The following is a 24413-nucleotide window of genomic DNA, read 5'->3' on the forward strand; positions in this document are numbered from 1 at the left end:
ACCCCCACTAAATCTCCAAACTAATTATAACTAAAACATAAATTATCATCTTATCCAGCAAAAGAACAAAGCAGTTTTTAAGACCAACAGGGCATTGCTTGAAACCTTCATGTCATTTTAGACTCCTTCCTTTCCTTTACTCCAAAATCCTATTGGGTCCCCAATCTTATCTTGATGGTGGACATGTATCCCTTCCTGCAACAAATACGTTCATGTGTATATTTTCATCTCATGCTCTCTCTCCTAGGTTAGTTTCACCCTCTTAATTGGTTATGTTTTTCTTATTCACATTTTGCTAATTAAATGAAGCTTCACTGTGGCTTTATATGGAAAAGAACAGCCTGGAGAGTAAGAAAACTTTTGTGTTTGTTTAAACGCATTTCCAGGACATTGATATCATACTAGCCTCATTCACTTGGGTACATACAGCACACAAAGGAGCTGTGACAGTAGACCTCACATTTTCTTTCATTAATTTGTACAAATTAAAGCTGCTGGCGTTATGTCAACCACTATTATTGATCATCTCCTTAGTACAGGGCACTGGGTGAGGAGCCAAGGGGATATAAAGATGTGTAAACAAGAACCTTGTAAAGTCTAGACAGGACACAATCAATTAGTTCCATTGGTTGAAATTACTACTATTTGAAATCTTTGTTGTTACATTTATGGAGACTAACAGCTAGAATTGTTAATCCTCTTTTGTCTCTCTTGCCTTTAGCCTTTTCATTAACTGGACCTACTAATGTACTACACACACTCAGTTCATAAATCTTAGTCACAGATGCAATCATTTTTGTATCCTAGTTCAAAAGATGTTTTGTTTCATCTCTTCTTTAACCTTGAGGATAACAAAACAGACAGCAAGGGCCATTGTCCTTGAAAGCCACTCTAAATGCTTTTGTCTAACCTCCTTAAATGTATCACACATCTCCAAGGATAATGATTTTACCAACTGCTTAAAGAAAAAACTTACAAAATATTTTCCCTCAAAAGGTGTTGTCATACCATATGCAAATGAAATGTGAAAAATCTCACTTTCCATGTTGGAGAACATACTGTTTTTTGTAAAGCTAGAGGAAAAAATTTAAAATTACTGTGCTGAAAAGATTGCATCATTTGATTCTCTTGCATTACCAGGGAACTGGGTGAGATTCTTATTGTTTGGGGACACTCCGGGAGAGGGAATAAATTATACAAGTAGCCCTGGCCATCAGGGCTGGGGCACCTGGAAGCAGGTCTGGAAGGTCCATTCTCAGTCCACCACATGACCTGTATGAGTCAGGGTTCGTGGGAAAAATAGAACCAATTTGACGTGTATAGAGAGATTTATTTTAAGCAACTGGCTCATGTGATTATAGAGGCCGGTAAGTCCAAAATCTTCAGGATAGGCAGGCAGCCTGGAGACCCAGGAAACAATTGTAGTTCGAGTCTGAAGGCTGTCTGCTGACAGAATTCCCTCCTACCCCAGGGACGCCAGTGTTTTTCTCTTAAGGCTGCCAACTGATTGGATAATACTCACCCACCCAGCTTGTGAGAGGTCATAAGATTTACTCAAAATCTACTGATTTAAATGTCAAGAAAAACTTCACAGAAACATCTCGAACAATGTTTGGCCAATTATCTGGATACCATGGCCTAACCAAGTTGACACATACAATTAACTGTCAGAGGGGTGCACCAAAATCTCACAAATCATCACTAAAGAATCTACTCATGTAACCAAATACCACCTGTTCCCCCAAAAACCTATAGAAATAAAAAAAATTTTTAATTAACCATCACAGGACCCACATGGCTTAATTTCTCACTAAGAGACACTTATTCAAGATTTTAGGGACTATGGCTGAAAATGTGGCACCATGCCAGCTCTGTGGCACATTCAGGCATCTGTCCTTGGTGGCTACCCTGATATAACTTGGCAAGCAGTGAAGACACTGTCATCATGTTTATGGGGGCCTATGTTTCCAAAATAGTGTGAACCCAAGTCTGAAGAAAACATTAAGTAAGGGCTCTGAATGTGATATTCAACATTGGTCCTTTCCAACTCAGTCTACTTTTCCAGAAATTATACTCAACTCAACATTAGCCAAAGACTTACGTTTGATTTCCTTTGTTTCATTTTATCACATATACCTCTTTATAATCATAACATATCTCTTTTCCTTTGCTTATTTTATCATAATATACCTATTTAACAAAGATGGGTGAGGAGCTGAGGGAGTATAAATATGTGTAAACAACCTTGTAGTCTAGATACGACATAATCAATTAGTTCCATTGGTTGAAATCAAGATTATTTGAAATCTTTGTTACATTTATGGAGACTAACAACTAGAGACTAACCTCTTTAACAAAGAGGTATATTATGGCTTGCAATGCAAACTTATCTGCATTTTTCAGATAAAATAAGAGACTTCAGGGGAAAAGTTTTTCTTTTCATAATGCCTTTTTTTTGTTTTGTTTTTTTTTTTTTTTTTTTTTTTTTTTTTTTTTTTTTTTTGGAGATGGAGTCTCACTCAGTGGCCCAGGCTGGAGTGTAGTGGCATGATCTTGGCTCATTGCAACCACTGCCTCCTAGGTTCATGCCATTCTCCTACCTCAGCCTCCCAAGTAGCATCACCACGCCCAGCTAATTTTTGTATTTTCAGTAGAGACGAGGTTTCACCACGTTGGTCAGGCTGGTCTTGAAGTCCTGACCTCAGGTGATCCGCCTGCCTCGGCCTCCCAAAGTGCTGGGATTACAGGCATGAGCCACCATGCCCAGCCCATAATCCTTTTGGACTATGTGTCCCAGTCTTTCTCAGAGACAATTCTTCAACTTATATTTTTTGCCATTAGACACAACAATTTAAGAAGAATTTCTGTGACAGTTTCACCTTGGTCATCTTAGAGCTCTCAGCCACCTTGAATAGGAAATTTCCCACTGGCTAGCTTATGAAGCTGAACCACAGGCTGACCACTTGGCATTGCCAGGACAAGACAGTTTCAACCTCCTTCAGTGAAGAAGACAGGGACACAGTTGGGCTAATTCATTCTTCGCCTCTGATTCCTGCCTCCCATCCTGGCTGCTGGAAGATAACAAAGAGAGATATGAGGAAGTGTGAATGCTACATAGCAATCCGTCACTGATATACAAGCTTAGGACAAGCACACTCTGCAGAAAGAAAAACAGCTTAAGACATTATTCATCCAACAAATATTCATGGAGCACCTATTATACATCAATAGCATTCTACTAGGCACCTTGGTCATGGTATGCATCTTGTTTGGTTCTTGCTGTCAGGAGGTTTGTTGGTATTCAAGCAGACATAAAAGTATAAGACAGTAGCATAAGCTTCATCCTAAGCATGTTTGCTACATAATTGAATTTGATCATCCATTTTAAGGCTTAGTGAAAAACCAATTGTAGAAAGCCTTTAATTTAAAATGGAAAAACTCAGTGATTTCCTCCTACTGAAAATTTAGAGGGAAAAAAACCCTTATTATCTAATAAATTATCTTCATTAAAGATGCATTAGTAATCAATCTTCATAACATCTGGTGACAGCTATATTGCTTATTTTAAAAAGCAACAGAATCTCCTTTCTCCGAGCATGCTTTTTATGGTTCTTCTGAAAGAAACGTATTAAACTCAGCCATAGAAGAAAGTAAACTACTTTACAATAAATTAGTGTCTCATAAATAAGAAAATGCTTAGCATAATATTTTAATGGCTACTTTAATTTAAGGCGTAATATATCACTGCCCAAAATGTCTACTGCAGAACATAGTTCTTGCTGTTGATGGGCAAACCCTAGAAAGAAGACGGCATGGAGTTTATTTTTCCTACTCTTCAAACTGAACAACAGAAGATCGTAAAGTGCTTTGTGGACTATCCACAGCAAATGGCATTTTCCTCCTGCCTTGGAAAGCTCATGCACACCGTTGTCCTGGGATGCCCATTATTCATCGTTAAAAAGGCAGATGCTTCTGAAGGCTCATTGGCTCTTGTAAATATATACTGACATGTTGAATTTTCCTCTTTTAGAGACCTCAGTGTTCCTATAGTTCTTAGCACAAAGTATCAAAAGATCCAAAAAGGATCATAAAAACCAATTAGTAATGGATTTGTTTTGGCTACTTCCAGACAAATGGGTCATTTCTATATTTGGCTGCTGAAGAGGCATTATTTACAAAGTGAAAGAAGCCAATATCCCCACAAAGTGATTCATAACTCCTTTCAGAAGCCAACGGCCCACTTTACTCTCTCAGTGCCCCAAGGTATTGAGTTGAAAAGAAGTGCATGTACAAAGAAGGCTAAAGAGCTGCCGTATTACATGACCTCCAGCCAAGTGACAAGAAAGTGGTCATAAAAAGGGTTTGAGAATAAGAGATCATTTAAGGCATTGGAGAAAGATGAGGTAGAGGGGTTCACACAGTTGGGAAACTGGAACTCAGAGAAAGGACAAACTGTATTTGTGGAAATAATAATAAATATGTCATGAATGAATGAAGCCAAATGAAGAAAATAAGAGAGTTCTCTCTCATATGTAATAACATTCTCTCCTTCTGCTATACTATGGTTTGAATGTGTTCCTTCCAAAACTCATGTTGAAATGTAATCCCTATTGTGTTGGTATTAAGAGGTGGGGCCATTTGGGAAGTGATGAAATCACAAGAGCTCTGTTCTCATGAATGGGTTAATGCCTTATAAAGGTCTGGAGGGAATGAGCTTAGGCCCTCTTTGCCCTTTCTCTCTTCTACCATCTGAAGATGCAGCAAGAAGGCCCTCAGCAGACACCAAAGGCCAGCACCATGACCTTGAACTTTCCAGCCTCCAGCACTGTGGGGAAATAAGTTTCCATTGTTTATAAATGACCCAGTCTGTGTTATTTTGTTACAGCAACACTAACAAAGATACCCTGCCTTGCTTGCTCTCATTCTAATCAAGCCCAGTGTATTCTTCTTTTCTTTCTTTTCTTCTCTGTAGTTTCTGTTTCTCCTGAGTGCACAAGATCGTTCCTCATTGACTTTTGAGGTCACTCTCCCATGGTCACTGGATGAATGAACACCTGATTCCACTTCCCAATTCCACCATTGACCGGACTTGTGATCTTGAGCAAATCTGTTACCCTCTCTGAACCTTAGTTTGGTCATGTGTAAAATAGGAACACCAGCACACACCTCATATGATGAGTACATTTCATAATTTCCCCAGGATTGCTGATGTCAGCCCACAGTTGTGTATTTCAGTAATTTCTAGGGAAATTACATTGACCAGGAATGGAGTTTACATCCTTGACCCCTGATCCTTGAGGCCTGACTGCCTTTCAGCTTCAGTTCATTTACCACCTGCTCTACACCTTTCTGTCAACACTGACACTGCTTATTTCTGAAGTTCCTAAACCTGTCTGCTCATCAGAATCACCCAGAAACCTTTCAAAAACTATAAATTGCAAGGACTATTTAAGTTAGAATTTCTCAAACAACTGTATCAGAATCTAAGGGTGTGAGTAGGGTGGGAATTGGAGTGTCCGTGTGCATTTTTTACAGAAGTTTTCAATCCAGGAATTCTGATACGTCATCAGGCTTGGGCCATGTTCAAGTTCTATTTCCCAGTGTGGAAAACTGGCCTAGACTAATGCCTTCTCCTTGCAGCCAAATCACTGCATGACCAGTGATGTTCTAGAAGTCCAACTTGGTGACTTTCCTCCCACTGGAGTTGACTGAGTCCTCTTCTTCCCCATTGCATGTGTCTCAAGCCTGCTCCCAGCTCTGCTCTTCCCAAACTGTCCCATCCTCTGCATTTAACTCTCTCAAGCCCAGCTTTTCCATATGTCAAAACAACCTCAGCCTCTTACATATGCCCTCCTCTGAACTTTAGACATCTGATATCCTAACACCCAAGGTTCATATCTGACTACGTCTAGTGGTCCCATGCTTAGCTCTTAACTCCAAGGTTACATGGTTACTTTCTCCCAAGACTTCTGTTCTTTGCACAGCATCAAGCAGTCCTTCCAGTTAGCCATATAAATCCAGAGTATTGGTTCGCCTTTCCTGAATCCACCATAAATGCCTTGCATCCCTTTGCAGGAACCCAGTATTCGGGTATCTTTAACCCTGAAAAGCAGATCCAGACTCTTCTGGGTTTTCCTGCAAGTGCTGAGTTAATGGAATGCAAATGCTCCCTTGGCAAGTGCCTTGGGAAAAGCATGAGCAATTCCTCAATAGAGCCGACAGGCTGCACCCACACAACAGTGGAGCACCTTTTTCACTACCAGACCCTCCATGACCCAGAGACAGCCTTTGCCGCTGCCACTTTAAACTTTGATACTCTGTTCCTCTCATTCATATTCCCTGTGTAGTTAAAAATACACCACACACAGACACACATACACATGCCCACACTGACCTGAAAAGAAGTGCATGAAGGCATTGTGTGTGTATGTGTGTATATGTATGTGTGTGTATGTGTATGCAGCTCGTAAGCCTGGTGCCAAAAGAAATGTGAACCAGAAACTATGTCAGCAGTTGTGAGAAAGGAGCTGCCTCGGGCACCTCTCCAAGGATAACGAGTTCGCAAGGGAAGTTGGGGGTAAGCAGGTATTTGGATGTTTTCGGTTGCAAGTTAGTAAATATCCAATTCAAATAGCTCAAGCAATAAAGATATAAAACGAGAAGATCAGAGAAAGGGTGATTGCTCAATTGCTGCGGTATTTCATTGATACATCCAGGTTCTGTCTGTCTTTTTGCTCTTCCTCTTCCCGGTGTGGTAATATCTACTCTCAGGGCTATCAGATGTCTGCTGTAAATCCCGGCATCATTTACAGTCACGGACTGGTGCCTCTCCCTGTGGCTCCCTTTTCATTAGGAAGTCAACCTTTTTTTAAGACCCCCACGCAGACACACACACAGCATCCTTTCCCCCTCGTGTTCCCCTCCGCCAGGACTGGACCACAAACACAAGTCCCAGCTTGAAGCAAGTCTGGGAAAGTGAATATCCAGCAAGTGTGTGTCCCTAGAGGGAAGCTGGATCCACCAGGAAAGAAGCAGCTGCAGGGCTGAGGCAGGGACAGAATGGGTGGTGAGTAACAGCCCACACTGGGTGACCCAGGGACTCAGGAATGAATGAAGAGAAGAACAGAAGCGTTTTTCCTGCCTGTAACTTGGATGGTCTCTCTTCCTATTGCACCGGAAATCATAAAGCATTCCAGTAGTCTCTACATATCCAGACATATCTCAGAGGTGAAGGTCCAGATACCCAGGCCTCACCATTTTTGGTCACTATCTAAGGACATCAAAAGCACTTCACATCTTTCTAGGTACCAAAAGAAACCTGGGAAGGCATTCTCTTTTTAAGTACATATCCCGCACAGACACACAAATTCTATAAAGGCCTGAAAGGTCTGCCTTAGCTCAGGTTGCTACAGCAAAAATACCATTAATTGGGGTCTTAAATGATAGATATTTCTCCAAGTTCTGGAGGCTGGGAAGCCTGAGTTCAGGGTGCCAGTATGATCAGGTTCTGGTGAGAATCCTCTCCCTGGTTTCAACAGTCAGCTTCTTGCTGTGTCCTCACCTGGCAAAAAGAGGGGGAACTAACTCTGTGGCCACTTCCCAAAGGGCACTAATTTCACTCATGAGGACTCCACCTTCATGAACTAATCACCTCCCAAAGGCTCCACCTCCACACCCCATCACCTTGGGGATTAGGGTTCCAACAGATAAATTTGGAGGGACGCAATCAGTCTACAACAAGGTCAAAGTGAAAAGAGGAAAGGAGGTGGTAGGCAGGGCCTGGACTCACAGCCCACCTTCTGGTTAATAGTGGCAAGAGTCTGCCAAGCACACTGAGTCATGTCTGAGGCTCACCTGGGCTTCCAGACAGGACAGTTAAACTGAAAGAAAATGAATGAGGGCACCAACTATTAAAGAAATTAGTTTCAATCTAGAGCTGGTGAAGCCTGCAAATTTGTGGATAAGGAAAATTAACAAGGAGTGTTAGCAAGTAATGGCTGAAGCAGAAACTTGGAAGTCAGAATCTGGGCTTAAGTCCAAACCCTGGCCCTGGATCATGGTGCAAACTTGGACAAGGCCCTCTGGCATAGGGCTGCCAGAATGTCGTGTAAACGATGTGGGGCATGTTCTGAGTCTGCAGTGAGAGGAAACAGGAATTATTCGCAGATAGAGGGTGCTGACATATGTAGGCAGCTCAAAAGTTAGCTCAAAAGTCTAACTAATTAGCTCGAAAGTCTAATGCTCATTGACACTAGTGTAAATTGGGCAAGGTATTACAGTGTTTGGCAATTCTACAAACTTCCACAGCAGTGCTACTTCTATGGAGAAGAGAAGGGAGCCTTCTGGACCCCACTGGCCCTCCTCACTTGCTCCACTTAGTCCTTCTCTGCCCTCCCACACAAAAACTGTATCTGATAATTTTATGGGGTCGGGGACCCCCCCAGTCTTGCTCCCTTAGTCCCCTGAAGCACTTCAGCATCTTAGGACTGTTTCCAGTGCCTGCCCTTCTCTAATTCTTGTGCTTCTTCAAAACTTACCTCTCCTGCCTACCATTACTTCTGAGGCAGAGAGGTCACCTAAGTGCTGTCAAGCAGCGGAGGCTACTAGTTGATTCAGGGTCAAGAAGTGCCCCATCATCCTCTCCCTCTCCCATGAAGTATCTTCCATGGAGTATTTTCTCTTTACAGGGGCCTTCTGTCTACATATAGGAAATTCAATCATGGGAAGACATCTACTGTCCTTGAAATCATTACTCTGTTCTGTCTGTCACTAAGGCAAGATTTCTCTTGAGAAATTATCATTATTTTGCTTTAGATGTAGTATAGCAAAGTGGATAAAAGTGCAGGGCTCCAAGATCACAGTCACTGAGTTCAAATCTTGATTGTCTTAGTCCATTTTGTGCTGCTATAACAATACCATAGACTGGGTAATTTATGAACAATAGCAGTTTATTGGGCTCATGATTTCTGGAGGGTGGGAAGTCCAAGATCTAGGGGTTGCATCTGGTGAGGGCCTTCTTGCTGCATCTGCATCATAACATGGTGGAAGGCATCCCATGGTGAAAAAAGCATGTGAAAGCAAGCAAGAGAACTCACTTTTATAACAAACCCATTTTCATGATAATGACATTAGTTCATTCATGAGACCTCTTCCCTCACCTTTAATCACCTCTTAAACCTTTAACCTCTCAAACATTCCACATCTCAATACTGTTGGTTAGATTTAAGTTTTCAACACATGGACTTTGGGAGACATATTCAAACCATAGCACTTTTTCTACCATTTGTCACCTGTGTAAACTCTGGCAAGTTATTTAACATTTCTGTGCCTAAGTGTTTACACAGGAAAGAAAGAGACAGACAAAGATAGAGGCAAAAAGGTTGCTAGTAAATACTTCATTGGAATGATTTGAAGTTTTATTGAGTGTTAATGGACTGAATGTTTGTATGCTGAAGACCTAAATATATACATTGAAGTCTTAAGCCTCAATGTGATGGTATTTGAAGTTGGGGCCTTCAGGAGGTAATTAGGTTTAAATGAAGTTATGAGAGTAGGCGCCCCCATGATAAGATTAACATCCTTATAAGAGGAAGAGACACCAGAGCTCACTCTCCACCATGTGAGGACACAGTGAGAAAGTGGCCATCCATAAGCCAGAAAGAGAGCCCTTACCTGAACTCAACCAGACTGGCATCCCAAAGGTGGACTTTCAGCCTCCAAAACTGTAAGAAATGAACATCTATTATTTAAGCCATCCAGTCTACAAGATTTTGCTCTGCTGGCCCAAACTCATTAGACAATGAGTTAATGCATAGAAATAGCATAGAACAGAAGGCATTGATGCACTTACAGGCATCAGTCAGAGGCTAAAGCTTTATTGGCAATAACAAGAGGGACAGACTTTGATGATTTTTTTAAATATTGCATCTAAATATTATTTACCTTGATTACTGAGTTTGTTGATGCCCCCTTAAATTTTGTGCCCAACACAAGTGCCTTCCTCATCTCACCTACTCCTAGCCCTGGTCACTCTTCCCTGACACTTGGTAAGTGCTAAAGGGCAGTTAGTTGTTATTTACGGGGCAACTTAAGGATAAAAATGTATATATTAATAATGTTTTTACAAATAAATTTATTGGTGTTTGTTTTCCAATTGGTCTGATGAGCAAATCTATTTACAGATCCCTTTCCTGGGGTTTCTGGGTCATGACTTTGCACTGTGGTTTATGAACAGGTCAGAATGTGATTTTTTTAAAAACTAGCCTGAGTTGTGACATGGCCTGACCCAGAAAGACATATGACTTGTAATAATGGAACCAGCCTAAATTCCTGTGGAAGAGGTCTGGCCAGATCATCAGTCTCCATCTGGATCCTTGTCTTAGACGCCGAACAAACTCAGCATGGTCCTTTTTGTCTCTCAGCCCCACTTGCCTCATTAGGGCTGACTGCTTACCCTGTCTACTGAACTGGGGCCAACAAGAACATTTCTCACTTTATATGACATTTCGGTCACCCACAATAGACATCCCTTCTGAATATGAGGAACATCATGAAAAACATCACAAAAAAATGTTTTTATATGTTCCCCCTGGATTTCTATGGTCCCTTTCTTTCAAGGAGTGTAGATCATTTTCTAGTATCTGTGTAGCATTCCTGTGCACCAGGCAAGAAAAGACATGATTTCTTCTTGGTAAGTGCAAATGCTGCATAAAGCAGACTCACACCTCATCACATTGCTGCAGAATGACATTGTTCAAGCTATTTTCTGAGGCCATGATTCTTGGTCTTCTTTTCATGAACCTTCCAAGTTCATCTTCCTCTCCTTACTAGTGCTTTTACCTCAAGGATTCAAGTATTCAGAGTTCATTTAGAGTTAGCAAAAGGACCAAATGTTTTTCACTGGGAATCCCATTTCTAAGCCTTGTATTAATTCCACAGTTGGTAAAACTCTTCCCTACAGGCATGCATTAAAGGGAATCGTTATATGATAATCACAGCACCACCATGGTCATTACTGTGGCTATTGGAAAAGAAAGTAGAAAATGGAAAGTGCAGAAGTATTAGACATTGGATGGGGCCAGAGTCCTGATGCAGGGAGCATCTTTGGGGAGAGTCAGACAACCATGTCCACATGAACAATCCACAACAGGTCACTGGAGCTGGTGAGCTGGCCCTGAACTCCTGTGAACAGAGAAAGGACTCTTGCAGAATTCTGGCCGTGGCCTGGGAGTCAGGAAACCAGAATCTTCACCTAAGATGTTCCCCTAAAAAGCAGGGTGACTTTGAGGAACTCGCAAAGCTGGATCTTGGATGTCTAATCCAGATTGTAAGGAATTTAGGCTAGACCAGTGATTTCTACATGGATCCCTCTACCAAGTAGAAGTGCCTTCAGGCCACTGTGGGAATAGGCATAAGGACCCAAGCTGATGGGGCCCAGGACTGCCATGTTTGTGGCAGAGCAGTTTCCGTTTCATCTGCTTCCTATATTGGGATACGACTTAAGATTTTGTCTAAAAAAAGAGTTCTGCTGTTGGTAATAAAGCAAAGTAAAACAAAAAAGAAAACGAAGGAATGAATGGTCTCAAATCTGCCTTTCGTTGTCACTAGTCAATGATTAAATGAAAAGAAAATGATATGGTTTGTAAATTTACTCTCTGTCAATACCCTTCAGCCAAAGCCTATCAGAAACACTCCATCATTGAAACTGGGTTTATTATTCATTGCAGCAAGGAAGAGTGTTCTCCAGGAGGAACCACAAAGAGGGTGTTAGAAGGAGCCTAACATAGGACTGGGGCTTTGGTTAGATCACTGGCAGGGAGAAGGTCTAAGGAAGTGGGAGCTTGGTTTAGATTGGATGCTGCCAGAATGTGGGGAGAATCCTGTTATTTGGTATATTAATCTTTCCATGGTGAGGGTACACTAGAGCAAGGATAAAACTGTAATTGATAAAGAAACAGCAGTCACTCATTTTAGCTGAGAGAGGGGGATGTTTGGTATTTTATGGGTTGCACATGGCCTTGCTTTGTCTCACTTCATCACGGTCTCAGAGTGACCTTGGTTGGTCCTGGTTGCTCTGTGAGCTTGTTTATGTGAGCAGGAGAAGAACAGGGCCCAGCTATGAGCTCCAGGTCAGCTTGCAATAACACTGAGGTCCAGCTAGGGGTATAAGGCTCCCAGATGTCAGGGACTGCTTTTCATTTTTTTATTTTTTACTTCCATAAAACAATGCATTTTAACTTGGGGCAGAACCTTATATCAGCACCTTTCCACCCGAGAGTTCCTTGATACAATTAGATGCTTCTCTGAACAACCTGCACAGGATACTCTGTGAAACAATTATATGAAAAATCATCCTCAAAGTGTCTTCTGCACCAGACACTTTTCCCTTTTCTTACCTACCCCAACTCTCCCCCACCCAGAGATGGCTGATGTGATGCTGAGACCTGCCTGCTTTGTGCCTCCAATCCTTGGGAAATTCTGGGAGATGCCAAATAAATATGAACAAAGAACAAAAGGGGAGAAAAATACAAATGAGATGGAAAAATACTTGGAATTTTTCATAAATGTTGCTCATTACACCAACAAGCCAATCAGAGCAAAAATCACCTGATTCTTTTAATTAGTTAGTGACAGGGCAGTGGCCATATTAGCATCAAGGTAGACTTCCCTGTAAAGAGAAAATTTGGAGGGTATGTGTGTCCTCTTGAAGGAAGATGGACATGAAATGAAAAATGTTTAATAAACAGTTTATTTTGGGGGGTGAAATAGACAAGAGGATATGAAAGTAAATTGCATTTGAGCTTTTGGTACATAGATATAGAAAACTGGTGAATATCAATTAAAAACCACTCTCACATACATACATAGACAAACATACATGTTTGCCTTTTTTTTTTTTTTTTCTAACATTATATATGATTTCCTGGCAGGAAAAGGGTTACTTAGTGGACTAAGTGATGAGATGAGAAGGAAATACGCAATGAGAACATTTGGCTTTCCTCATTTTTGAGCAGGACTACATTATTTATCTTTTTTATCTTTTTGTTTTGTTTTGTTTTGTTTTGTTTTTGAGACAGAGTTTCGCTCTTGTTGCCCAGGCTGGAGTACAATGGGCCATCTTGACTCACTGCAACCTCCGCCTCCTGGGTTCAAGCAATTCTCCTGCCTCAGTCTCCCAAGTAGCTGGGATTACAGGCATGCACCACCACGCCCAGCTAATTTTGTATTTTTAGTAGAGATGGGACTTTTCCATGTTGGTCAGGCTGGTCTTGAACTCCTGACCTCAGTGATCCACCCACCTTGGCCTCCCAAAGTGCTGGGATTACAGGCGTGAGCCACCGCGCCCAGCCCATTATTTATCTTAAGATGAGAATGGCAATGATCAGAGGAAGGAACCAAAAGATTCCCATTCAATTGGTCCTGGTTGCTCTGTGAGCTTGTTTCAAACCCGACAATTGATAAGGAATATGGTCTTGGGCGTGTCACTTAACCTCTGTGAGATTCCAGTTTCCTATGTTCTCTAATGGAAGACCCGACCGAGCTCTTTAAAGCTCTTTCCGGCTGAAATTTGCAAAATTTACATGTTCCACACCCTCTCTTCATCAGAAATAGGCTCCCTCTTCCATGCTCAGCTGATCCCTCAGACATGAGATTTATAGTTGAGACTCCAAGGTGAGTGTAGTGCACGTTTTCTGGTTTAGTCCTTTTTGCATCCATGCACACTATGATCTATCATCTTTATTTAAAACCTTCCATTTTTGTTGATAATTCGTCTCCCTCCCCATTCACAGTCCATGTGGTTTGGATGAGTGTGTCGTCCTCCCACAAACCAATCAGAATTTTTCCATAGTTTAGCCACCATGTTTGATTTGTCAATATGGATACCTAGCAAGTTTATTCAAGCAAAGTGAACCCTCCAACTTTTCAGGATAACATTTCTGGAGGTTAAGAAGACTTGAACTTGGAGGATATGAGTCTGGTCATTTCTAGATGTAATTACCAATTTATAAGAAATATGAGGGAAAAAATAACATATCAAGTACTTTAGTGATGCAATTAGCAACTGTTGAACTCCATAGAAAAAATGATCCAGTTTCCTCAAAAGAAGAAAATGGTGAAGGGGAGGTAGGGAGGTGGGCTAGGTAGAAAGAGATCTAGAAAACCTGTTAACCAATCACAGTGTATAGAACTTATTTGGATACTAATTTAAATACAGTCATGTGTTGCTTAACAGGAATATGTTCTGAGAAATGAATTGTTAGGAGATTTTGTCACTGTGCAAACATAATTGCGTGTATTTACACAAACCTAGATAGGATAGCCTACAATACACCTAGGCTAGATGGTATGGCCTATTATTGCTCCTAGACTGCAAATCTGCACAGCATATTACTGTACTGAATACTGTAGGAAATTGTAACATGATGGTAAATCAAAATATGGTATTATAATCTTATAGTACTACCCATCATATATGTGATCCGTCATCAGCTGAAACATCGTTATATGGCACATGACTGTTTATAATACAATCAAAGAAATGTAAGCTGACAAGGTGTTTGGCAATATTAAAGAATTGTTGTTAATTTTTTTAGATGTGACAATGATATTGCAGGTTTTTTACAAAAGAGTCTTAATCCTTTAGAAAGACAAAATGGAATCTCTATAGATGAGATACCATCTGGGACTTGCTTTAAAATAATTGCTCTGTGGGGAGGGAATAAATGAAACAAGATTGGCTAGGTGTTGATAATTGCTGAAGCTGGTGATGGAAACACTGGATTCATAACATCGTTCTCCCTACTTTTAGATATACTTGAAATTTGGGGCCAGGCACGGTGGCTCACACCTGTAATCCCAGCACTTTGGGAGGCCGAGACAGGTAGATCACCTGAGGTCAGGAGTTCAAGACCAGCCTAGCCAGCATGGTGAAACCTCATCCTTACTAAAAATACAACAATTAGCCAGGCATGGTGGCTGATGCCTGTAATCCCGGTTACTCAGGAGGCTGAGGCAGGAGAATAGCTTGAACCCAGGAGTCGGACATTGCAATGAGCCAAGATCACACCATTGCACTCCAACCTGGGTGACAGAGCAAGACTCCATCTCAAAAAAGAAGAAATCTGGACTGTAATTTTTCAATTTTAAAATAAACATACACACTCTTTTACACAATAATTTCACTTTTGAGAAATGATACAAATTAAAGTCAAATTTTCCTTTTAAAATTATTTGTAATAGAAAGAAACTAAGTTTGTCTTTCTATTTAGATTGTAGTAATTCCTTTCATTATAACATGTACCCTTTGATTGTGTCAAGGAGCAATTTTTAAATACATGAAAATGTGCTTATTCTTTATTAACTAAAATATATATCAAGATTATAATATCTCAAATAAGTGAAATATATATTACGTAAAAGACTGGATTTATTTCTAAATAAGGCCATGATTATTATTAAAGAGCATGTATAATTATGGTTAAGATTGCAGGTTCTAGAGTGAATTGGAGCCTCAGCCCAGCCATGCAACAGCTATGATCTCAGGCAAAGTACTTTGCCTCTGTTTTCTAAACTCCCCAATGGGGATAATGATGGTACTTACAAAGCATCTACCTAATAAGTGCTTAATAAGTCTTGGCTATTATTACCATTCTCAGTATCAAGTATATAATAAATGCTGAGTATTGGTTGCCTGAAAATTGATTATTGGTATGGATCGTACTGTCAACTTGAAATAAAAATACATAGAGGTGAGTCTCCAAGCAAAAAAGATTTATTTAGGAATGACCAAAGAAATAGGATTACAATTTTGGACAGATACAGAGACCAGGGTGGTCTCTGGCATGTCCAGAAAACAAAGGAAAGTTAGAGTTTTACTGGGGAGAGAGGAGGGTATAGAAGTTGTTTTGAAAGAAAGCTCGTTGGTGTTGGCGTCATCTAACAAGAGCTGGCAAATTCTTATTGACAAGTGTCAGTAGTTGCTAGGTCGGACTTGTAATCTTGGAGTTATGGTTAAGCCCTTGTAGTTTTGAACTGGGCTTGTGAGACAGTCTTTGAAACAAGCAAGGGTTCTTGTATAAGTGGCTAGCTGTCTTTGTGCTGCTAATTTGCCTTGAGTGACTCATGTAGTAAGCTGCAGTTTGAAAACATTTCTTGTGATAGTTCCCATTATCAGGAAAATTGTACAAGATAGCTCTCCATGGTCTTCCCCAGCTCCATTTGCTAGGCTTTGACACAAGGGACTCCATTTTTGTTATGACAACTTTCACACCACAACTGACCGTTGAACAACATGGGGGCTAAGAGGCTGACCCTCTGTGCACTAGAAAATCCATGTATAACTTTTAACTCACCAAAAACTTAACTAATAGCCTACTGTTGATCAAAGCCTTACCAGTAACACAACCAGTCAGTTAACCACATATTTTGTACTTTACATGTATTATCTACTGCATTCTTGACAATAAGCTAGAGAAAATAAAATGTTATTGAGACAACCACACAGAAAAGAAAATCTATGTCCTATTCGTTAAGTAGAAGTGGATCATCCTCAAGGGCTTCATCCTTGTCGTCTTCACCTTGAGTCAGCTGAGCAAGAAGAGGAGGGCAGAGGAGAGGCTGGTCTTGCTCTCTCATGGATAACAGAGGTGGAAGAAAATTCACATCTAAGTGGACCTGCACTGTTCAAACTCATGTCAAGGGTATTTATAATTTTCCAAAGGGCTGTTGCCACCTTATTGCATTTTATTCTAATAACAAGAGTCAGATGATAACTCTTCACAAAATGAAGATGAAAATTTAGCTACAGAGAAGTCGGCCAGACTTTCCCGAGTGACCTTGGTCATCTGCTGGTGATTCGGAATCTCCCTACCTCAGCCCCCTGGCTTCGCTCGGCCAAGACTCCTTTTCCACCAGCAATAAACGGCACCATGTGGCTGACTGTTCACCGCTGACAGGCCCAGACATTATTTCTAATCCCTCTGCTCTAACAGATAATGGTTCCAAATTCCAGGACTGGAGCGATAAGAGCTCCCCTGCTAAGCACTCAGAAGCCAGATGCCATTTAACGTGCCTGGGGCCGCCGATAACCGATAGCACTCCACTACTCCAGCTAAATTTAATTTCTCCTGCTTCTGCTCGCCTTGTCTGGGCACCCTCAGAAGGGTGTTGCCCTGACAGCCGTCTTGATTCGGATGAGCTTTGTCTGCACCCGATTAGCATTCTATTTCTATGCAAATAAGCACTTGCCTTTGTGGCTCCTGGACTAATGGACATTGTGAATTGGAGCCCTGGTCTTCAGAACCCAGAGAGCTGTGGAATATAAGGGGTGGATGGGACTTTACAGAATCAGAAGCCAAATGTCTTCATTTTAAAGATGAGGAAAGTGGGGCTGAGAGTGACCTAGTGGGTTTCCCAGATGCATATTACTAGTGAGTGCAGTCAGTCCCAAAATTTGGATCATCATAGCCCATATTTTTATCTCTATGCTATAAACCCCAGTTCAGCTGAAAAAAGTCACAGATTTCTGATTACCATCAATTATTCACTGTGTGTGTGTGAGAGAGAGAGAGAGAGAGAAAGGGAGGGGGAGAGGAAGGGAGAGAGATGCAAAAACAGAGGTAGCAGTGCGTTTCTCCAAACTGTAGGACTCAATCCTTTAAAGGGAGTGCTCAGTTAATAAGTTTTAAAAAACTTCTATTTTTAAAATAAAAGTTATATTTAGTAAATGTATATGTTTAAATTATTGACCATTTTTATTTGCTGAACAGTTTCATTCAGCTGATACTAAGAGTACAAACACATACTATGAAATGAATGAACAATAAATATTTTAATGTAAAAGGAAAGGAAAGGCAGGGGAGAAGCTACAAGTCAAAGGGAAAGATAAAAGAGGGGCGCCTCATTTGAAGATGAAGCAGAAGGGAGCAACGATGGCTTAATAAAAAAGTAAATTATTATAACTGACATCCACCTCCCATAAATAACGGCAAATCAGTCATAGTCCTCACCTCCATTTACCAGGGCAGATGCGCAGGGTCAAAACAGGGCACAGAGAGGACAAAAGTGCCCATGCTGTCCTAGACAGAAGGAGATTGAGGAGCTCTGCAGCTGCAAGGATCCTGATGCCACCCAACACTGAGGGACACACAAGGATCCTAATGTCACTCAACACTGAAGGACATACAAGGATCCTAATGCCACCCAACACTGAGGGACACGCAAGGATCATAATGTCACTCAACACTGAGGGACATGCATATCATAATGCCACTCAACACTGAGGGACACGCAAGGATCCTGATGCCACACAACACTGAGGGACATGCAAAGATCCTAATGCCACTCAACACTGAGGGACATGCAAGGATCCTAATGCCACTCAACACTGAGGGACACGCAAATCATAATGTCACTCAATACTCAGGGACAAACCGGTGTTGCCCGTACACAGGTCTTCTGGAAGGAAACAGTCTTTTGAGGCATAGCTGATAAATACTGGACTGGGCCTGACAGTGTCCGGCAGAAAACTGACTGTAGCACTGAGAATATCTGCAAATGCTTGGGAGTAATTTTGGTGATCATGACAACATGCCTGGGAGAGAAATTCCAATGCAAGGCACTAGTTTTAGATGGCAGGAGGGCTTTGGTGGGTGAGAAAGCCACAAAAGGCTGCAATGGATATAAAATGGGCCTGCAGGGATAGTTCAGAGGGGCCCAGCAAGACCCCGCTGGATTCACACATGCAGTTTGCAGAGCTGTGACCCTGTGGGCACCCAGGTCCATACACTGATATGCTTGGGAACTGATCAATGTTTTTGGTGTCAGAATGAGGAGAGGAAAGTCATGTGCGCAAAGGAAAGAAAGGAGGCTGAGCCTGAGACAACCTGGCAGCTGTCCTCCCCCTTCCTCCCTGCCCCACCCCATCCCACCCAGACCAGATTTGAGTCCTAGAAAGATGTCACATAAGAACATGAAGTAGCAATGTTAAAGACTGGGCAGCTGTGGTGGCGGGAGAGGGGGTCTCCTTCTACAGAAGGCAATGAAGGCACCTTTCTAAACACTTTACATACATGCTGTCACTTAATTTTCATGACATAATAATAGTAGGTACTTTTATTATCCATATTTTACAGATATGGAAACCAAGGCACAGAGAAGGTAAGTAGTTCTCCCAAAGACACAGAGTAAGAGGTGGAACCAAGATTCTAGGAGAGATGGTCAACTCAAACACTAAGCAATGCTGCCTCGGCCACACAGACGACCATGCTCCCGGTGCCTGGGTAACACAGGAGCCCCTCGTCCCTTTCAAAACCACTCTTCCCAGAAACTTCAGAGGATTCTTGGCATCATTAGGACCCTGAAGGCAAGCAGCTTTCAGGATGTGGAGTGGAGGAGGATCTCACAGAGGCCTTGGGGCAGGGACGGCAGTGGCCCCTTGGCCAGGAGCATGGAGTAAACAGGGCAGTCAGGCTTGCTCCTGGTGAGAAGGTGCCGCCCACTCAGACACACCACACACCCAGGTCCATATCCAAATTGATGGCCCATCAGAAATTAGGAAGCCATCCACTGGAAAGATCTTTTCCCCAGCAACAGGTACATGAATATGTGCTGTGTGTTGAACGGAAGGACCGAGCTCCCACCAGAGGATCCAAGGAATGGGATTGGTTTAGTCCTGGCCTCACCACCTCCCTTAAAAATGCCAGTCGATGGGACTCACTCATGCTCCAAGCTCTCGAAGGAGATAGTCAGAAAAAAGAGAAAGAGAAACCCCGTAATGTTCTGCCTCCATTCTTCCTCCATGCCCAGACATTACCCTGACCAGTTCTCTTCTCGCCTTATGTCAATATCCTTAATACCTCAAATTATGGGCATTTAAGGGAAGGAATTAATCAAGCTAACCTAGTCAAATGACCACCAACCTCACTGAGCCCCAGTGACTTAGGAACACTCTCTGAGCTACCAAGATAGAGTAAAAAAACTGGGCACTTGGTGGAATGGGAGATGTAAAATGTGAAATGGTAGATTACGTGCACCATTAAAAACAAGGAAGCTGGACACAGTGACAAGTGCCTGTAGTCCCAGCTCCTTGGGAGGCCGAGGAAGGAGAATCACATAAGCCTAGAAGTTTGAGGCCAGCCTAAGCAACATAGTGAGATGGTTTCCCTTTTAAAAACAGAAGGAGAGGAAGCCAGCCAGACCGCTATCACTTCTACTGGAGTCTGGGTTTCTCACCAGGCGTGTCTAATGTCCTTCATTTTGGCCATCAGCAGATTACGGAGTCTGTTTTGGCAGAGGGAGCTGGTCAGAGGTGCCACCCAGGGAGAACTTAGCTCTGCCCCTCCCTCAAGACCCGGGTGAGGATGTCTTCTGAATCTTCCCACAATCAGGAGAGAGGAGTTCCCCCAATGCAGCCTGCTTTGTGTCCGCAAAGAAAACCAGCGCATTATTATTCCTCTGTCATCCTACAAGTTGCTGAGCCTTGAAAGCTCCAACAGAGGCAGCTGCTGGAACGTGGCTGTGGGGGCAGTGCCACATCTAATTGCTTCACACGTGGCTGCCAGTTTATGGGCCCTTCGCTCTGCATTTAACACTGTAGCTAGCTGATGGACTTTTGCTGTTGGAAAATATGCCCCGGTCCTCTGCACACTGTTTTATAACTGATGGGGGAAGATGCTCTCTCATTTGGTAAATTGTATCTGGCCTTTCCAGCTCAGTGATCATTAACGTTTGTTCTCATCCAATGGGCAGATTCAAAGAAATACAGCTCTCATTAGCTCCTGCTCAATTAAGAAAAATGCTCATCTGCCCCCATGACTCAAACACAGCTTCCTAGCTGGAGCTGTTTGAGTTCCACAGCTGGAGAGACTGGGGAGGTCAACCAAACCATCTCCGATGCTTCAGCCCCCAGCCCCAGCAACATCCAGACTACGAATCCCCTCCAGCACCTCCTGCCTCACTCATTCCACACCTGTCTCCTAATGAGGGAGGACTACAATAAGTGACCCTGCTGAGTGCTTGCTGTGTACCAGGTGCTGTCTTAAACTGATGCGCATGGCTTAGCTCACGCAGGCATGCTTACAAATCTAAGACCTCCAGGGTCACAAGAATGCTCTGGAGCAGAGTTCAAGTTCTACTCCTGACACCTGTGTATGAGCTGAGTGAACATGGGCAAGTCACAAAGAGGAGACCCACATTTTTATATTTAAACCAGGTCCAGGGAGTAATAAGGTGAATCTCTGTGGTCAGTGCCTCTATGGACAAGTTGCCTTCACTTTGTTCTCTTTTCTCAGACTATTCACAGGCGGCTGACTTCCAAATCCTTGTGATCAGCCACCAGGGCCATGAGGGAAAAGGAGAGAATGAATCAGCCAAAATCCCGTCACTATCCTTGGAAAAAATGCCATGTGATGTTGTATTCTAAAATTTGAAAGTTGGAGCTGAAAATGATCAGCGGTAGCTGTGTAAATTGGCATGGCCTCTATGGAGAACAATCTGCTAGTATGTCAGAATCTCAAATGAACATCCCCTTTGACCTGGCAATCCTACTTCTAGGAATATATCCTAAAAAATGGGGTTTGTGGGGGAAAGTGTGTGTTCAAGGATATTTATGTCCGTATTGTCTTACTAGCATAAGCCTGCAACAATCTAGACGAGGATTGACTAAATAAATTACGGTATATTTGCACAACGAAATATTACAAAGCCATAAAAAATAAGGCAGCTTTAACAAGATTCAAGAGGAACAATCTTCAAAATATTTTAAGTGAAAAAAATCAAGATGTTATTGTACATTTTTTAAGTATTTATACTCAGTTGTTTATATATCATAGAATATCTCTAAAACAAAATTAACAATCTGATCATAGTTGCTGCCTCTGGGGAAACACTTTAGGTGGCTTGAAGTCAGGAGTGAGAGAGAGAATTACTTTCACTGTATATCCTTTTGAATCCTGAATTTATGTCATAGGAGTGAACTGCATATTCAAGAAGTAAACCGTATGTAATTAGAATATTAAAAATATTGATGTTTAAATAGATAAAATGCTTATTATTTATTAATTTATTTATTTAGTTTATATTTTTAAAGGGGGAAAGGGGCCAGGCATGGTGGCTCACACATGTAATCCCAGTGCATTGGGAGGCTGAGGTGGGAGGATTGCTTGAGCCCAGGAGTTCAAGTCCAGCCTGAGCAACATAGAGAGACTCTCTCTCTTAAAAAAAAAAAAAAAATAGCCAGGCATGATGATGCAGACCTGCAGTCCCAGCCTACTAGGGAGGCTGAGGAGGGAGGATCACTTGATCCTGGGGGGTTGGGTCTGCAGTGAGCAGTGATCTCACCACTGCACTGCAGCCTGGGTGACAGAGCAAAATCTCTCTCTTTAAAAAAGTAATAATAATTAAAGGGCCAGGCACGGTGGCTCACACCCGTAATCCCAGCACTTTGGGAGGCCGAGGTGGGTGGATCACCTGAGGTCAGCAGTTTGAGACCAGCCTCACCAACATGGTGAAACCTCATCTCTATTAAAAACACAAAAAAATCAGCTGGGCATGGTGGTGCACACCTGTAATCCCAGCTGCGCAGGAGGCTGAGGCAGGAAAATCGCTTGAACTCTGGAGGCAAAGGTTGCAGTGAGCTGGGATTATGCCACTGCACTCCATCTCAAAAAAAAAAAAAAAAAAAAAAACAGTTGAAAATCATAAATCTCCAGAGAACAATGAAAAAAATAATAAGGCAAATATGCAGAGAAATAAGCTGGCATTTTTAAGGGAGATGGTGAGGCCAGGACTAAATCAATCCCATTCCTTGGATCCTCTGGTGGGAGCTCAGTCCTGTTCAACACACAACACATACTCATGTACCTGTTGCTGGGAAAAAGGTCTTTCCAGTGGATGGCTTCCAATTTCTGATGGACCATCCATTTGGATACTTTGGGAGCAGCTAAAGACCTGTTCTCAGGCTTTGAGTATTTTTATGTCTCCTAACCAGCTTTCCCCCATGAAGCCTCTCTCCATCTGTGGTCATTTTTTATGTACCAGTTTGTCTGGGCTATGGTGCCCAGATGCATGGTCAAATATCCCTCTAGTTGTTGCTGTGAAGGCAGTGTGTAGATGAGATAAACATTTGCATCAGTAGACTTTAAGGAAAGCTAATGTACCCTCCCTAATGGGGGTGGCCTCATCCAGTCAGTTGAAGGACTTTGGAGAAAAAGCCTGAGATCCTCTGAGAAAGAGGAAATTCTGCCTCTGCGCAGGCTTCAGACTAGAGACTGCAGCCTCATCTCTTCCCTGGGATCCCAGCCTGCTGACCTGCCCTGCAGTTGTTAGACTTGCCAGCCCCACGCTTGCATAAGCCAATTTCTAAAAATAAATCTCAAGAGAGAAAAAGGAAGACAGAGAGCAAGAAAGAGTGAAAGAGGGAGAGAGAAAGACATACTGTTGATTCCATTTCTCTGAGAACCCTGACTAAAACACCACCCAGAGGAATGGCTCCCCACCATCACTCATCCCACTTCCCACATCATACTTGGTGAAGCCTCTGCTATTCTCTTACCTACCAAAGTGCATACGTCCAATCCTGCGGCCTAGGCTGGAAGGTCCCTGTGAGCCGGTGCTATGTCTCCACCATCAATGCATTTCTAACATTCAACGGAGTACCTGCAAGTGCTTGATAAGGATGTGTTGTTGAATGAGGCTACACGTTTAGTGACAGCGCTCCCGATGCTGAATGCTTAGGTTTGACTCATCTGTAGGTTCATATCCAAATCAGCACATCAATTAGGAAGAACATGAAGGAAAAGAAAAAGAAAACAACCCTTACCAGTTGTTTGCAATTACCAGGACCCTTTGTTTTCCTTGTTGCTTCTTACACAGCTACCTGAAGACCTGCCAAAGGCAATTTACTGTTCAGGATTAATCCAACAGGCCGCCGCAGTCAAGATGCCACAATGTTGGACTTAGCCTACACTGTATCCAAAATTAAAAGCAAGAATTCTCTTTTGAAATAAGATATATACAAATAGAAAAAAAAATAAGAAAAACTTATCTGTGATCATCACCCTTCCTTGTACTCCAAATGCAGTGCTGAATTTTAATGTCCATTTTAAAGAGGAAATTATGACCTTCAACCCCAAGATCAAAATATCATTTCTGAAAATCAGATTGAATCTTAGATTAGAAACTGCTGCAGACATCTTCCACAAAAGTTTTTTTAATCATTTATCATAGTTTTAAAAGATTACAAGATGAATTCATCTTTGATTAGTCAATCTGAATCCTCAAGTGAATAAAGAATCAATTGGCTTAGTTTTCTGATCAATAAGATGATTTTCAGTGAGCACCCAACACCAACAATCTTGTCCCATAGGAAAAATGATTTATAAGCATGTCAAATGGAGATTTTATTTTATCCTGCC

General features: G+C 42.0%; 1 long non-coding RNA gene across 1 annotated transcript; it reads right to left on the reverse strand.

The window, feature by feature from the left end:
- Nucleotides 1–2709: 2709 nt before the first annotated feature.
- Nucleotides 2710–24000, reverse strand: LOC115896550. Its single transcript, XR_004056466.1, has 3 exons — nt 23556–24000; nt 9673–9722; nt 2710–3071 (listed from the first exon to the last, which is right to left on the reverse strand). It is a non-coding gene; the product is annotated as an uncharacterized LOC115896550 (long non-coding RNA).
- Nucleotides 24001–24413: the final 413 nt, after the last annotated feature.

Source organism: Rhinopithecus roxellana, chromosome 3, assembly GCF_007565055.1.
Source record: "Rhinopithecus roxellana isolate Shanxi Qingling chromosome 3, ASM756505v1, whole genome shotgun sequence".
NCBI lineage: Eukaryota > Metazoa > Chordata > Mammalia > Primates > Cercopithecidae > Rhinopithecus > Rhinopithecus roxellana.